The 14,012-nt window shown below is 40.9% G+C and overlaps 1 long non-coding RNA gene across 2 annotated transcripts; it reads left to right on the forward strand.

Moving 5' to 3' along the window:
* Positions 1-3,348: 3,348 nt before the first annotated feature.
* LOC110134509 (uncharacterized) lies at positions 3,349-13,508 on the forward strand. 2 transcript variants are annotated; one of them, XR_011489048.1, is made up of 4 exons: positions 3,349-3,721; positions 4,430-4,532; positions 6,773-6,869; positions 6,998-13,508. It is a non-coding gene; the product is annotated as an uncharacterized lncRNA (long non-coding RNA). The 2 variants fall into 2 exon arrangements; XR_002313094.2 differs by having other exon boundaries at positions 3,352-3,721; positions 4,433-4,532; positions 6,998-13,507.
* Positions 13,509-14,012: the final 504 nt, after the last annotated feature.

Here is a 14,012-nt window from a genome sequence, read left to right on the forward strand (position 1 = left end):
AATTGACATTAACAGTATTACATGTTGAATTTCTTCTTTGCATTACTTAAAAGATAGATTATATATTCTAAAAGAAAGTCACCTTCAGTTGTTAAAAAAATTAAATTGATAAACAGCTTTTAAAAACAAATATTTCCTGTCATTTCCAGGAACTTCGTTGATTAAAGTCTTCACACATGCCAGGTCTGGTACTTTAATTTGTTAAATAATAGAGAAAGGAATAGAAGATTTGTTTTTGTCAGAAACTATGGATGTTGCTATAAGATGTTAATGGAAAAACCCGAATGAACGTTTTGGCCTACCCAATAAATGTGTGTTAGTTGATTAACCTGAGACATTTGAAAATTAGTAGAGGCCAGAATCAATTAGTAGTATCAGATTTCTCCCTTTCTCTCTCTCTTTTTAAATTTTACTTACTCGTGTCCATTTTAACTAGAAAATAATACAATGACATTATTAATTTTACCTGGCAAACTCTATTACTACAACATTGGCACTGTAAGAAATGGGACTGGCTTTGCTTTTTTCATAGAGGTGGTAAGAATTCTTACAGTCTAAAAGCTGTATTGCCCTTATGATCCTTTTAACCATAGATTGTTTTAAAAAGCCCTAAATAATTAATTTTTTGAAGACTATTTGAAAGTAAGACTAAAATTGTGTTATGTCCAAGAAAACTACAAAGACCGAAATTAAAATATCCTTTTATTTTTTATTTTACATTACTCTGTTTATTGGCTGATTTTTTATTAGCATTTAAAATATAAAGTTAATGTTCTCAATTTCTTAATATTTCTTCAGAAGTTGTGCAGATGACTACAGATGAAATTTTAATTCATTGCACCTATTGAGAGGTATTTGATGTTAGACTCTCCAAGATGAAGATAAAAAATTTTAAAAAATATATGTAAGTTAAGAGGATGTTCCTTGATGTCCAGTGACTCTGGGCTTCCAATGCAGGGGGCTCAGGTTCAATCCCTGGTTGGGGAACAAAGATCCCACGTGTCATGTGGACTAATCCAAAAAATGGAAAAAATAATTTACTACAACTAGAAAAAATATATATGTGTAAGTTAAAAAGAATTCATATTAGACAAAATTTGAGTTAAATATTTCCATCAATCTTGTTTTAATGAAACTAGCCTAGGTATTACTTTTTATTAAACTGTTTTTTTTTTTTTTTAATAGTTTTGATTTCTTCTCAACTTAGCCTTTTATTCTTTCTTCTATCTAGGTCAAACGTTGTATTAAAATAAAGAAGTAAAAGCCTCTTTATTTCCTTCTTTTCCCATCATGGGTTCTGCTTGTTCACTAAATATGTTTATGGCACTAAGCTCATATACAAATGAAAGACAGTGAGTAACAGTAGAATATACACACCATGCATGTTAACAAAGTAACTTTAACACCTGGTGTTTAATTAAGTGTAGCTTTATCACTGTGATTGTTATTAAAGCATCAATACTTACGTGCCTGATACATGCATAAGACACCTATTAAGTTTGTTCCAAGAGGTGGTGGGGAATGGTATGCCATTTGTTCAAACAAATCTGCACATTAACTGCTTCAGCATAATTTTCTTTTCCAAGGCAGAGGTTGAGTGTGAGGTTTAATTACCTTCTAACAAAAGGAACAAGACACCAACTTCTAAAATCTCGGTATTCCTAAGCTAATAATTAATTATGCTCCTAAATGGAGGCAGAATTTGAATCTGAACATTTTTGATACCAGTTATTTTAATTACTCTTTTATTTTTATGATTCTTTAAAGCTAGAGTTTAGGTAGAACAGAAAATCTTTTCTTAATTTTTTAAATCACATGCATGACCTTTATAAAGAAGGGTCAGGAATTAGGATCCCTGGGTAACTTAATATTTGTGTTGAACTGCTTCTCCATCATCATTCCCAGTATTTAGCGCCAGCTTGGTTTTTATAGGCAAAGGCAAAGCTTGCCTAGGTTTAAGTGACTTTGATTGAAGCAGATATCATACATATTTCTCGAGAATGCTCATAATTACCTATTTTTCTTGGCAAAAGTAACATGGCTTTTGAATGTGTTACATTTTCAAAGGAGACTATTTTTTTTTTGAGGGGTATAAAACATAATTCATTACTTGAAAATGTATTTACTAATTTTACCAAATAACTTCTTAAATTGGGGCCAGGACAAAGTCTCTGGTTCTCAATGGGGATTATTTTATGGAAGAGCCATCATTTTATTGCATTTTCCCTGTTTTAGTTTTAGAGCAATACCTGAGGATCACTGAATGCAAATTTCATTGCCTTCACTTAAATAAAGTTTAGAGCATTTTCAAAATAATTGTTTTACTAAGAGGAATGACATGTTACTGATATTTGAAAAGTTCAGACCTAGTGGGTGAATAACCTTTTTGTGTTGTGAGTTGATTTTCACCATGAATTAAATTAAAATAGTAACGGGGTGGTGAAAATAATTAGACTGGTCCACTAAAAGAATGTCATTTAAGATGTTTTCTTCTTTTAGCTATATGTAGAGTATCAGGCAAACTGTATAGGAATTTTTGTTTGGCTGATTTATTCGATTTCACTTTTTCCAAAAGTGGAGTCTGTAAATAAAGAGCAAAGCTTTTCTCAGATTTTTACCGGTAGTCATGGCAGGTTTTAAAATGTACTTGCTGCAAATGTAGACTCTGTAAGTCTCTCAAATTTTAAGGTATGTATTTTTGCCAGGGACACACGTACACTTGTAGCGTCACTTCTGAGTCATCTGGTCATATTTTATAGGCTCAAAAAAGCCATTTCCAAGGGGAATATACTATAAACGTCTGAAAAAAATCCTTCAGAAATTATCTCTTCCCAAAAAGTAAAATTCCAGATTTCAGGAAACAGCAAGCAATAGCAGCTGCAAAAAACATTCAAGTTGAAATTGTGATCACTTTTCTATGAAGACGAACTTAAAAGTAACGTGGAGGTCATGACCAGATCCACTGGGCTGCATTTGGAAAACTGCTTTTCTGTTAAGAGGCCAGTAGTTCTTCACCAGGTGGATTCATCTGCCTCCTTGGATCTTCTTCCATTATAATATTTAGACTTTTTCCCCTGCTCATAAAATTGGCACAGTTTTAAAGAAGAAAATGCAGTCCTAAGAAATTTAATTTTCTTTTCAGTTTATTTTGTTTAGATTTGCATGTTTCTTCCAAACCTCCCAGTGTCTGTGAGGCTTCATCTCCTGAAGTCAGGGCTGGGGTGGTGGCCCAGCAGGGACCCAATGGCCTGTGACTTCCCCAGGATATATTAGGACAGCCAGCCTTTGGAAAAATAAAAACAGTCTTATTTATAGTGAGGAAACCCTTGCTATTTCCTTGTCTCTGGATGCCAAGTATTTTATAGGATTTCTCTCTTTACAAATCAAAAGCAGCGTTTTAACCTGAGAAATCCTATAAACTCATGGCTGACTCCACGTCTTCTGAGTCTGTTTTTCTTTATCCAGTGTTAAATTTTTATGGTCTTGGGTGATAACTTTAAAGGCCTATCTTGAAATCGAATTTTCGCTTTTCTGATTTGCTCTCATAAGAGGAAATGCCATGTCTTTCCTTTTTCACGTGTGAAAAAGAAGAAGAAGAAGAAGAAAAACAAACCTTTTGCGGGTCCCAGAGCTGAGAGAGGTCTGCTGCTCTGGCTGCACCTAAGTGCCGGCTCAGATTAGGAAACCCCCGGAGGGCTCAGTTTCACCGAGCCTGGAAATGGTAAAATGACAGTTGGATGTTTAGGTTCTGGGATTGAAAGGCGACTGATGCTAAAGGCTGATTCTGGAACAGCTACTGTGTTTTCACCTCCTGGGTTTGGAACATGAGTTTGAGCAAACTCGGGGAGAAGGTCAAGGACCGAGGAGCGTGGCTGCTGCATGCAGTCCATGGGGTGGCAAAGAGCTGGGCACAATTTAGCGACTGAACAACAGGAACTGTGTTTCCACTTCTCGGGTTTGGAACAGCCAAGGTTTAGACACTGGATACTAAGTGACCACTGGCCAGGGTTCTGGAGGGAATTGCAGATGTGACTGCTGCTTACCCTGGCAGCTTTTCTTATCTTGATTTCATGTCAGGAGAGCAGTGTCTGGCTTACGCAGCCAGGATCTGGGGGCTGCAGGTTTTACTTGCCGGGCTCTATCTTTATTTCTTGTACCTAGATATCAGTTGCCTTTAAACTGGGAGGGGTGGGGGGGTGGGAAGGCAGGCTGCAATCCCCTTTGATAAGGGGATTTTGGACCTCCAGCTCTAGTATATAGGCGCTAGATAGACATCTGTTCGTGGGAGTTGCCTGGGGGAATAGATAATGGGAAAAATCTACATCGAAAGCAAAAGGCTATGCTTAAAGTCAATAGGATAAGTGGAATTTAATCAGGAAAGTCAGCCTCTAAATCAATTTAGTCTTCCTAACACTTTTTTATTTGCCAGTAGGGATGGTGAGCTGCTGTCTGCCTACGTGTACAGAGCAGAGTCCGGCTGTTCGTCTGTCTCATCTCTTAGCCATCAAAGTGGACTCCAACACCAGTTTATGGTAGAAGCAGATTTATATTCCCAAGAGCTCTATATTCCTTTAGGCTCCTCCTTATTTTTCAACCTTCAAAGCCTGTGTTAAGTCTGAAAATGTTAAACCACTTGTATCTGGCACCTGGTCTTCCCAGGTGGGAACTTGGGTAAAGAACTGCCTGCCAACACAGGAGACCAAGAAACTAGGGTTCGAGCCCTGGGTCAGGAAGATTCCCGGGAGGAGGAAATTTCAACTCACACTAGTATTCTTACCTGGAACATTCCATGAACAGAGGAGCCTGGTGGGCTACAGTCCATGGAGTCGCACAGAGTCAGACATGACTGAGCAGGCACACACACATCCGGTATCTGCTGCAATGCTTTAGCCTCTGGAGAGCTGTGTGATCTTGGATAAGATCCTTAACCTCTCTGTGCTATTCTCCTCCAGGAAAAGGAGAGAATGATGGCACACACCTCATAGGGTTGTTGGAAGGTTTACAGATGTTAATGTATACAAAGCACTTAAAACAATGCGTGGAATGCTCTAAGTCCTCTTCATGCACAGACTTTATCCTTACCTACCCTGGGAGGTTAGAAGCATTCTTTCTTATCTTCTGCCTTAGCCTGGGGTACTTTAAAAGTGGAAAGGATTGGGGAGGGAAACACGGAAGGAGGGAGAATCAGTATAAGGTCATCTGGGTGTGATTCCATGGAGCCTTTTGAAAAGGCTCGGGAAATGCAGCCAAGATCTGTCTATTTGGGGAGCAAAAGAGAGGAATGTTTGTCCATCAGCTTCCATCCTCCCATCAGTCAGGGCTGGTCACTGCCACGCTCCTCCCACTTATACCTGCCTGAGTGTGTCCTGTGGGTACCATCTGCAGAGATGCCAAGGACACCCTGACCCAAGTCTGTCCTGAGTGGCTGCCCTTGTCTCCCCTCAAAGCTGGTGGGCGCTGAGCCCAGCTATTTTCTCCAGCAGTGACGGAGTAAGGGGTGGGAAAGAGAGTATACGGAGTCACGTAAAAGTGTCTAACACATCCCCATCTTATAGATATGGAAACCAAGTGTCTCAGAGTAACCGAGGCCACCTGGCTATTAACTCACAGGGCCAGGTTTCATCATCCCAAAGCTTGGCTTTTTCCATTCTGTCATATAGTCTCCGTCTGAGCCCCCAGGGAAGCCCATAAAAATATCCTTGTGCGTGTGAAGTCACTTCAGTTGTGTCTGACTCTTTGCCGCAGACTCCTCTGTCTGTGGGATTCTCCAGGAAAGAATCCTAGAGTGGGTAGCCATGCCCTCCTCCAGAGGATCTTCCCCACCCCGGGACTGAACCCAAGTCTTAGGTCTTCTGCACTGGCAGGAAGGTTCTTCACACCTGGGAAGCCCATGTAATCTCTAATCCTTCGCAAATCTCCACTATGCTTGCTTTCTTCCCCCCCCCCCCCTCATTATGCTTAAGGATGTATTCATTTCTGCTTAAAAGTATGATTTTTGCACACTTTTAGATGATCGGGTTAAAAAGTAGCAACATGATTGAAAAATGCTTAAGATTAAAATGGGAAACATTTTTATATTGGGGAGAAATTCAAATGTCAGATTGTAGCGCACCATGAATGTCTCCAAATTTTCCTTAACACCTTTTAATTTCTGTTGAACTTTCATTTTCTAAAATGATATTCTGTTTAGCAGAGATACAATGAAATTCAATGAAAAATGGGAATGTTGCCAGTGGTAAAATTTTAACCTGAAATTACAGTTACTAAAAAAGTTTCTTTTTTGTTCTCGCCCTCCATTCTTTGCCCTAAATAAGGTGTATGTGTTTTCCTGGGTCCTAGGGGCTGTGATATTTCTCAGGGAAATGATCTAATTATGATACCATTTTCAAAAGTCATGTACCAGGAACTTGCCTGTTGGCTCAGTAGGTAAGATTCTGAGCTCCCAGTGTGAGGGGATCTGGGTTTGACCCTTGGTCAGGAAACTAGACCCCACATGGTGCAACTAAAACCTGGTACAGAGGAAAAAAAAAAAGACATGGCTTTGTTCTTGAGCCAGGCCAGTATAATTTGAGATTTTATTGTAGTTAAATATGCAATATCTTTGATTATATGTTTAAGACCTGACTAGCATTAGATGGAGCATATTATTTCTCCTCAAAACTTACAAATGAGAAGTCTCTGGAATTATAAATATTAGAGTCCCTGACCTAAACAAGTAAATAAAAATACAAGTCTTGATCAGATCCATTAATTTATCTGTCCTAAAAATCAGTGTGGCAAGCTCAATGCTGGCGAGAGAAAGATGGAAGACATTCCCCGCCCTCTCGATGTTCCCTGTGCCATTGAGAAGTTAGATGACACCTGAGTAGGTATGGGGCTCATTATTTCTGGAGTATTATAATATATTATAACAGTTTATTGTTTTTGCCTGATCTTTTTACCACTCACCTGCCTTTATCGCCATCCCCACCTGCCTTACGCTTTCCCCTGCTCCCAGCTACTGCGAACACCTGCCGATTATTCTGTCCCCCTACCCTGTCCTACTGCCTGCTGCCAGGAAGGTCTTTCTCCTTTCCCGTTTCCCCTGCCACATCCTTGGGAGGAACTGAACAGCTCCTGCCCGGATTTAGGATGAAGGCTCTCGACGCTGGACTTCCTGTCCTGTCGCCGGCCTTCCTTCTGCATATGCTCCAGCCCTGAACCATCGGGGCCTCCGCGTCTCTGCTTCTAAGAGAATTGGACAGCGTGTGTGTTTGCTCATTCTGCTGTTAAATGAAGAATTCCTCTTTGCCACTGGTCACAGGCAGCTTGATTTTTCTGAGGCTTTGTGTAGTCTTCCCATGTTTCTTTTTCTGAAATTCGTTCATCCATTCATTCATTTTATCTGTGGTTGTCTTGGGTCTTCCTTCCCGCAAGCCCGCTTTCTCCAGCTGCTGGCGGGCGGGGCCGCCTCCTCATCGCCTCGGTGGGCTTTTCAGGGCGGTGGTTTCTCCTGCTGCGGAGCTCGGGTTCCGGGCCCGGGCGTCTGTGGCTGCAGCATGCAGGCTCCAGAGATGAGGCGCTGGAGGGTGAGCACGGTGGCAGAGATGCACAGCTTTGGTTGTCCTGCGGCACGCGGGATCTTCCCTGACCGGGGCTTGAACCCGCCTCCCCTCCTCTGGCAAGCGGGTTCTTATCCCCTGTGACACCCGGCGAGTCCCTCACTTTTCTTTTGTTTGGGGTTGTTGAACTTAGGGGTATGTGTGTTGAACTTGGATATGTGAATTTGTCTAGTTTTCATCAAATATGAAATGACTTAAAAAAAATAAAATTTATCATAATTTTCCTTGTTTGATATTACTGTAGCGTGTGTGTGTGTGTGTGCGTGCACAGTCACTAAGGCCTGTCCGACTCTTTGCGACCCCATGGACTGTAGCCCTCCAGACTCCTCTGTCCCTGGGATTCTCCAGGCGAGGATACTGGAGTGGGCTGCCGTTTCCTTCTCCAGGGGATCTTCTGGGAGCAGGGAAGGAACCCAGGTCCCCTGCGTTGGCAGCTGGCTCTTTACCAGTGAGCCGCCTGGGAAGCCCAGTGTAGCCGTGCTATCCTTCTTTTGAAGAATCAGCACAGTATCTTTCTCATCCGTTTACTTTTAACCTACTTATGTTTTATATTGAAGGTGAGTTTGTCGAAGGCAGCGTATAGTGAGAACTTGCTTTTTTTGGGTCTATTTTGACAACTACTGCATTTAATTGATGTATTTAGGCCATGTATGTTTAAAGTAGTTTATGATTGTGTTTAAATCTGCTATCTAATTTGTTTTGTATTTGTCTTATCTGTTCCTTGTTTTCTTTTCTCTCATTTCCTGCCTTCTTTTGGGTCAATTTTGTGTTTTTGGTGATTCCATATTATCTCCTTTTTGACTTATTAACAATAACTAATGTGCTGTTGTGATTTGTTGGGGTGGTTGATTTATGTCTTATAATGTAGTTTAAACTTGTAACAATCCTCATTAATAGGGTAAGAATCTTATAACTGTAAATTTCCACTTATTGCCTCTCAACTTTGTGCTACTATTAAAAGATGTTTTATTTATGCATTCATTATAACTCCCTCAAACCATTTTATTATCTTTTGTTTTAAACAGTCTTCTGTTTTTAAGAGATTTAAATAGTTTTCTCTTTCATTACTTTAGAGATACTGTTCCATTGTCTTCTGACATTGCTTTCGGTGAGTAATCTATTATCGTCCTCATCTTTGTTTCTCCAGGCATAGTATGTCTCTTTTCTCTGCCTTTTAAGAATTTCTCTTTCTCCCTGGTTTTGGGCGATTTGATTTTGACGTGTCTCTGTGTAGATCTTTCCATGAGTGAACTGCTTGGGGCTTGTTAAACTTCTTGGATGTGTGTGTATACAATTTTGATTACATTTGGAAAGCTTTTTGGCTATTACTTGCTCAGTTTTTAAAAACTCTCCTTCTCCCGTCTCTTTATGAGGCCCGCAGTTACACTTAGGTGGGGACTGCTGGATCTGCCCTGTAGCTGAGCGGACACTATTCTGAGCAGCCTCGGTCCCTTCAGCCTTCCCCGGCCTTGTCGCCTCAACTCACAGAGGTCTCCAGACTCCGCCTGGCTTGGTCCCCTCTCTGACTCAGCTCGGAAACTTTCTCCAGGAGGTAGGCTGCAGTGGCCACAGGACGCACCCCTCAGTGTCGTCTGCCACTGTCCCTCGGCGTCTGATGTCTGAGGCCTTGAAAAATTGTCACGTCGTACATACATTTCTGGTTGACTAGTTGATTCAGTTGAGAGGATAAATGCAGTTTCTGTCCCTCTAGTTTGAATTTTTACTTTTCCCACACCTACTATATACTTACACCTAAATTATAATCTTGAAACCAGTAAATAGTCAAAGATTTTTTGTTTGGAATACTTACCCTGTGTGGAAGAGAATAGTGGGAGATAGTGGCTGAAACATTAAGTAGAAATAAGATCAAATTCCAGCTTTAAGTTCCCAACTGCAATTTTTTAGATGTTTCAGGATTCAGTGATGAAACACCAAAAGATTTTGACCAGAAAGTGACTGAAGTTTTGCTGATAATTCTTAACCTAAGGCTGAGACATACCATAACATCATCATTCAGAAGCTCTAGACTTAGCCTGTCTAGGTAAGAATCTTCGTTCTACCATATAATAGCGGTGCAACCTGAATAAAGTAGTTTAACTTTTAGGTATCTCACTTCCCTCAGGAACTTCCCAGGTGACTCAGTGGTAAAGAATCCACCTGCCAATGCAGGAGATGTCGGCGATACAGGTTCTATCTCTGGGTCAGGAAGGTCCCCTGAAGAAGGAAATGGAAAAATGCTGCAGTATTCTTGCCTGGAAAATTTCTTGTACAGAGGAGCCTGGCGGGCTACAGTCCCTGGAGTCACAAAGAGTCAGACACAACTGATCAATTTGGCATAGCATAGCCTACATGGTCCCCTCAGGCTTAAAATAGAGTTGTTCCATTCAGTCGCTCAGTCGTGTCCGACTCTTTGTGACCCCAAGGACTGCAGCATGCCAGGCCTCCCTGTCCATCACCAACTCCCAGAGCTTGCTCAAATTCATGTCCTTCAAGTCAGTGATGCCATCCAACGATCTCATCCTCTGTCGTCCCCTTCTCCTCCTGCCTTCAATCTTTCCCAGCATCAGGGTCTTTTCCAATGAGTCAGCTGTTCACATCAGGTGGCCAAAGTATTGCAGTTTCAGCTTCAGCATCAGTCCTTCCAATGAATATTCAAGACTGATTTCCTTTAGGATCGACTGGTTTGATAAAATAGGGTAATTGTGAGTATTGAATGAGCTTATGTTTGTGAAATACGCAGATAAGTGCCTGGCACACAGCTAATGGTTATGGCTGTGGATGTGGATTTTTCCATAAGAGGTCCAGGTGTGATGCTCAGAGGGCCAGGAGAAGCAGTTGTGTATCCCAGGAGAGAGAGCCCAGGCTGAGAAATACTTGTCTATGAGATGACCCTGTGAAAATGACAGCCAGAAAGGTGGGGAAGAGAGAAGATGGCCCAAGAATGACTTGTCGGGAATGAGATGGAAGCGTTCAGGAGATGTAGAGAAGCACATGTGAATTAAAGAGGAGAATCAGGCTCACACAAGGTGACATAATTCCTGGGAAACAGGAATGTCAAGAAGCAAAGAGTCTACAGACCTAGGAAAGAGAAAAAGCCATAGTGCGTGAAGGATCCTTGGTGACCTTCAAGGAAATCATTTCAGCCAAGTCTTAAGTATCAAAACTGATTGCAGTGGGCATGGAAGGATGGTGAAATCATGGAGCATTTGCATAGCCTGTTTCTCAAAAGATTTTGTGCTGATTAGATAACATCGGGAAAGTAGATTGAAGGTTGAGTTTGGTGAAGTCAAGAATTTCCTTTCTGCCCCGCCCCGGCATCACAATTTTACAAGGACAGATTGGAGACAGAATGTCTAACAAAAGAATTTCAGACCTCAGAGCAGGCTGGGGAGGGAGGTTCTCTCTGGCAGTGGTGGTTTTTCTGCATTCTTTATATTACCTGACACCTGGGGCCTGGCAGTGCCCGCCATCTGTGTTTATATTTGCAACACTTTGTTGTCTATTTACTTATGTGTCAGACTCACCCGTGAGCTTGTTAAAATGAAGATTCCAGGGCCTTCCTTTAGAGATGCCATTTCAGTAGGTCTGGGGTGAGGTCCAGGAATCTCCATATAAAAATGTTTATATGCAGGTTTTGAATCAGCAACACAGTCGCATGGCCCCAGAGGTACACAGTGATAAGAGAGTGAGACCCTGCTTTCCCACACCTGCTCAGCCATTCCGCCCCTCTGTTCCAAAGCACGGATTTATCAGGTTCCTGCGTAACCTCCAGGGAATTTCAAAACCACACTTGCCCTTTGCTGTTCTTGTCTTTAACAAATGGAGAGACTTGAGCTTAAATACAATCACAGGGTTGGAGCTGTTAGTTGAACAATGCATGTGAGGGAAGAGCAATCGCTGAACTTACACACATGATCGATGGTTGGTGTGAAGGGTAAGCAAACCTCCCCTCTTTGGCCTTCTCATTTGCAACCTGCAAATTGCACATCTGTCTGCCAATGCAGAAGACATGGGTTTGATCTTTTGGTTGGGAAGATCCCCTGGAGAAGGAAATGGCAACCCATTCTAGTACTCTTGACTGCAGAATGCCATGGACAGAGGAGCCTGGTGGGCTATGGTTCGTAGGGTCACAAAGAGTTGGACATGACTGAGTGACTGAACGACAATAAGAATAAGACCTGGAAATATGTGGTCTTCACTTACTGGCTTCCTGACTACATCAGCTTCAGTGGTAGAAATCTTTTTTTTTTTTAAAATGATAGCTGCTTATTTATTTATTTATTTATTTTTGTTGAGGCGTGTGAGGCTTCCCAGGTGTCTCAGTGGTAAAGAATCTGCCTGCCAGTGTAAGAGGCACAAGAGATGTGGGTTCGACGCCTGGGTCAGGAAGATCTCCTGGAGTAGGAAATGGCAGCCCACTGTAGTATTCTTGCTTGGAAAATTCCATGGACAGAGGAACCTGGCGGGTTATAGTTCACGGCATCACGAAGAGTCAGACACGACTGAACGACCGAGCACACATGTGGGAGCTTAAGTTGCTGCAGGTGGCGTCTGGTTCCCTGAGCAGGGACTGAACTCAGGCGCCCTGCATTGGGAGTGCAGAGCCTTAACTGCAGGACCACCAGGGAAGCCCCTTATAATTAAAAAAAAAAATTTTTTTTTTCTTTATAATGGGGACAACTTTTAAGGTCTTTATTGAATTTCCTACAATACTATTTCTGTTTTATGTTTTGGATTTTTGGCTGTGTGGCATGTGGGATCTTATCTCTCTGACCAGGGTCCGAGCCCTCACCCCTTCCATTGGAAGGCATAGTCTTAACCACTAGACTGCCAGGGAAGTCCTCAGTGTCTGTCGTCTTGAATGTGTGTGTGAGGCCATAGTCAATTGCATGTATGAGTCTTCTTCTTTTTTAAATTTTTTTTGATGAAGCATCATTGATTTACAATGTTGCTTACATGTATGTTTTTTCTTGCTCATTCCTTTCCTATTTTTTAATATCAACATTACTAGACTAAAAAGTGATTAAACACTTGCCCTCTGGTTCTCTGAAAACATGAACTCTATACATCTTTTGTGATTTCCTTTGGATGTCAGGCCATCTGCTCTCATTGAATTCAAAAGACATGACTTCACAACATGAAAAATATTTCAATAAATAAAGACCAGCACATGTTGCTGAATTCCCCTTAGTTCTGTCATGTTCTGTTTATCTACCCCACCCTCTGCATTTTAAATAATGCTTCTGTCAACATTGTGAATGTTTGAGTTTCAATATTATCTAAAAGTAAATGACCCTGTTACTAATAAGATTCTCCAGTTCTCAGCGTATTTTTGCTGAAAGATGGCTGTAAATATATAATGATAATAAAGAGTGAAGATTCTGGGGAGTTTTGTGTAGTTCTACTTTGGGCAAGAGAGTTACATTTTTAAAGACATTTCTTGTTCTTTAAAGTTACTTTAAAAACTAGTAATTTTGGAAAGTCCAACTCAAGTGGTTTAGAATGAACATTTCTTCTTGACTCTAATTTAAATTCTCATGCAAAAGCTCAGAATGCAACCTCAATGCTCAATTAAAAAATATTCCCACTGAGCTAGTACTAAACTCAAGGTACACGGGGAATGGTGGTGCAGATTCACAGAAGGGATCTTTAAAATGAGCTGGATATGGATTCAGGCTGAAAACTGTACTGTAAAATCTTAACAGTGACTGAATGTTTCAGGGGGAAAAATGAAAGGAATGAGGTGAAAGATAAATAACAATAAATAATAAGAAAAAAATCCAATTCCATTAAGTATTCTTTCAAAGGTTTATCCTTTAAAATTATATTGAAGATAATTAGTTTGTGAACACTGTGGTTATGGATGTGGGTTTTTTTTTTTTCCTCCCACCAATAGGAAGAATTGAAGGTGGGAGGAGAAGGGGACGACAGAGGATGAGATGGTTGGATGGCATCACTGACTCAATGGACATGAGTTTGGGCAAGCTCTGGGAGTTGGTGATGGACAGGGAAGCCTGGTGTGCTGCAGTCCATGGGGTCGTGAAGAGTTGGACATGACTGAGCCACTGAACTGAACTGAATCAATATTAGGTTAATTTATATTAGAAAATCTGTTAATGTCCTTTAAGGGATGGATAGTCAAATTATTTAAGTTGGAGGTAAGTAGAGGACATTATTTCACTTAATTGAAGGGATGCTTAAAGATAGAGTGATTTTTTTCTGGCATTAGAAAGAGAAAAATTTTTGTTAGTGTGTTTTTGTATCCATCTTGCCTTTGAGATTTCTACTAAAAGCAGCTATATAAAATAATTCAAGGAGTAATAGAAAAATGGATATCTAAGACTTTTGGGGTGGCATTCTTTGGCATTATTCATAAATAGGAAAAATTGAAATAAACATTTGATAGTACTC

Source organism: Odocoileus virginianus, chromosome 8 (assembly GCF_023699985.2).
Source record: "Odocoileus virginianus isolate 20LAN1187 ecotype Illinois chromosome 8, Ovbor_1.2, whole genome shotgun sequence".
Taxonomy (NCBI): domain Eukaryota; kingdom Metazoa; phylum Chordata; class Mammalia; order Artiodactyla; family Cervidae; genus Odocoileus; species Odocoileus virginianus.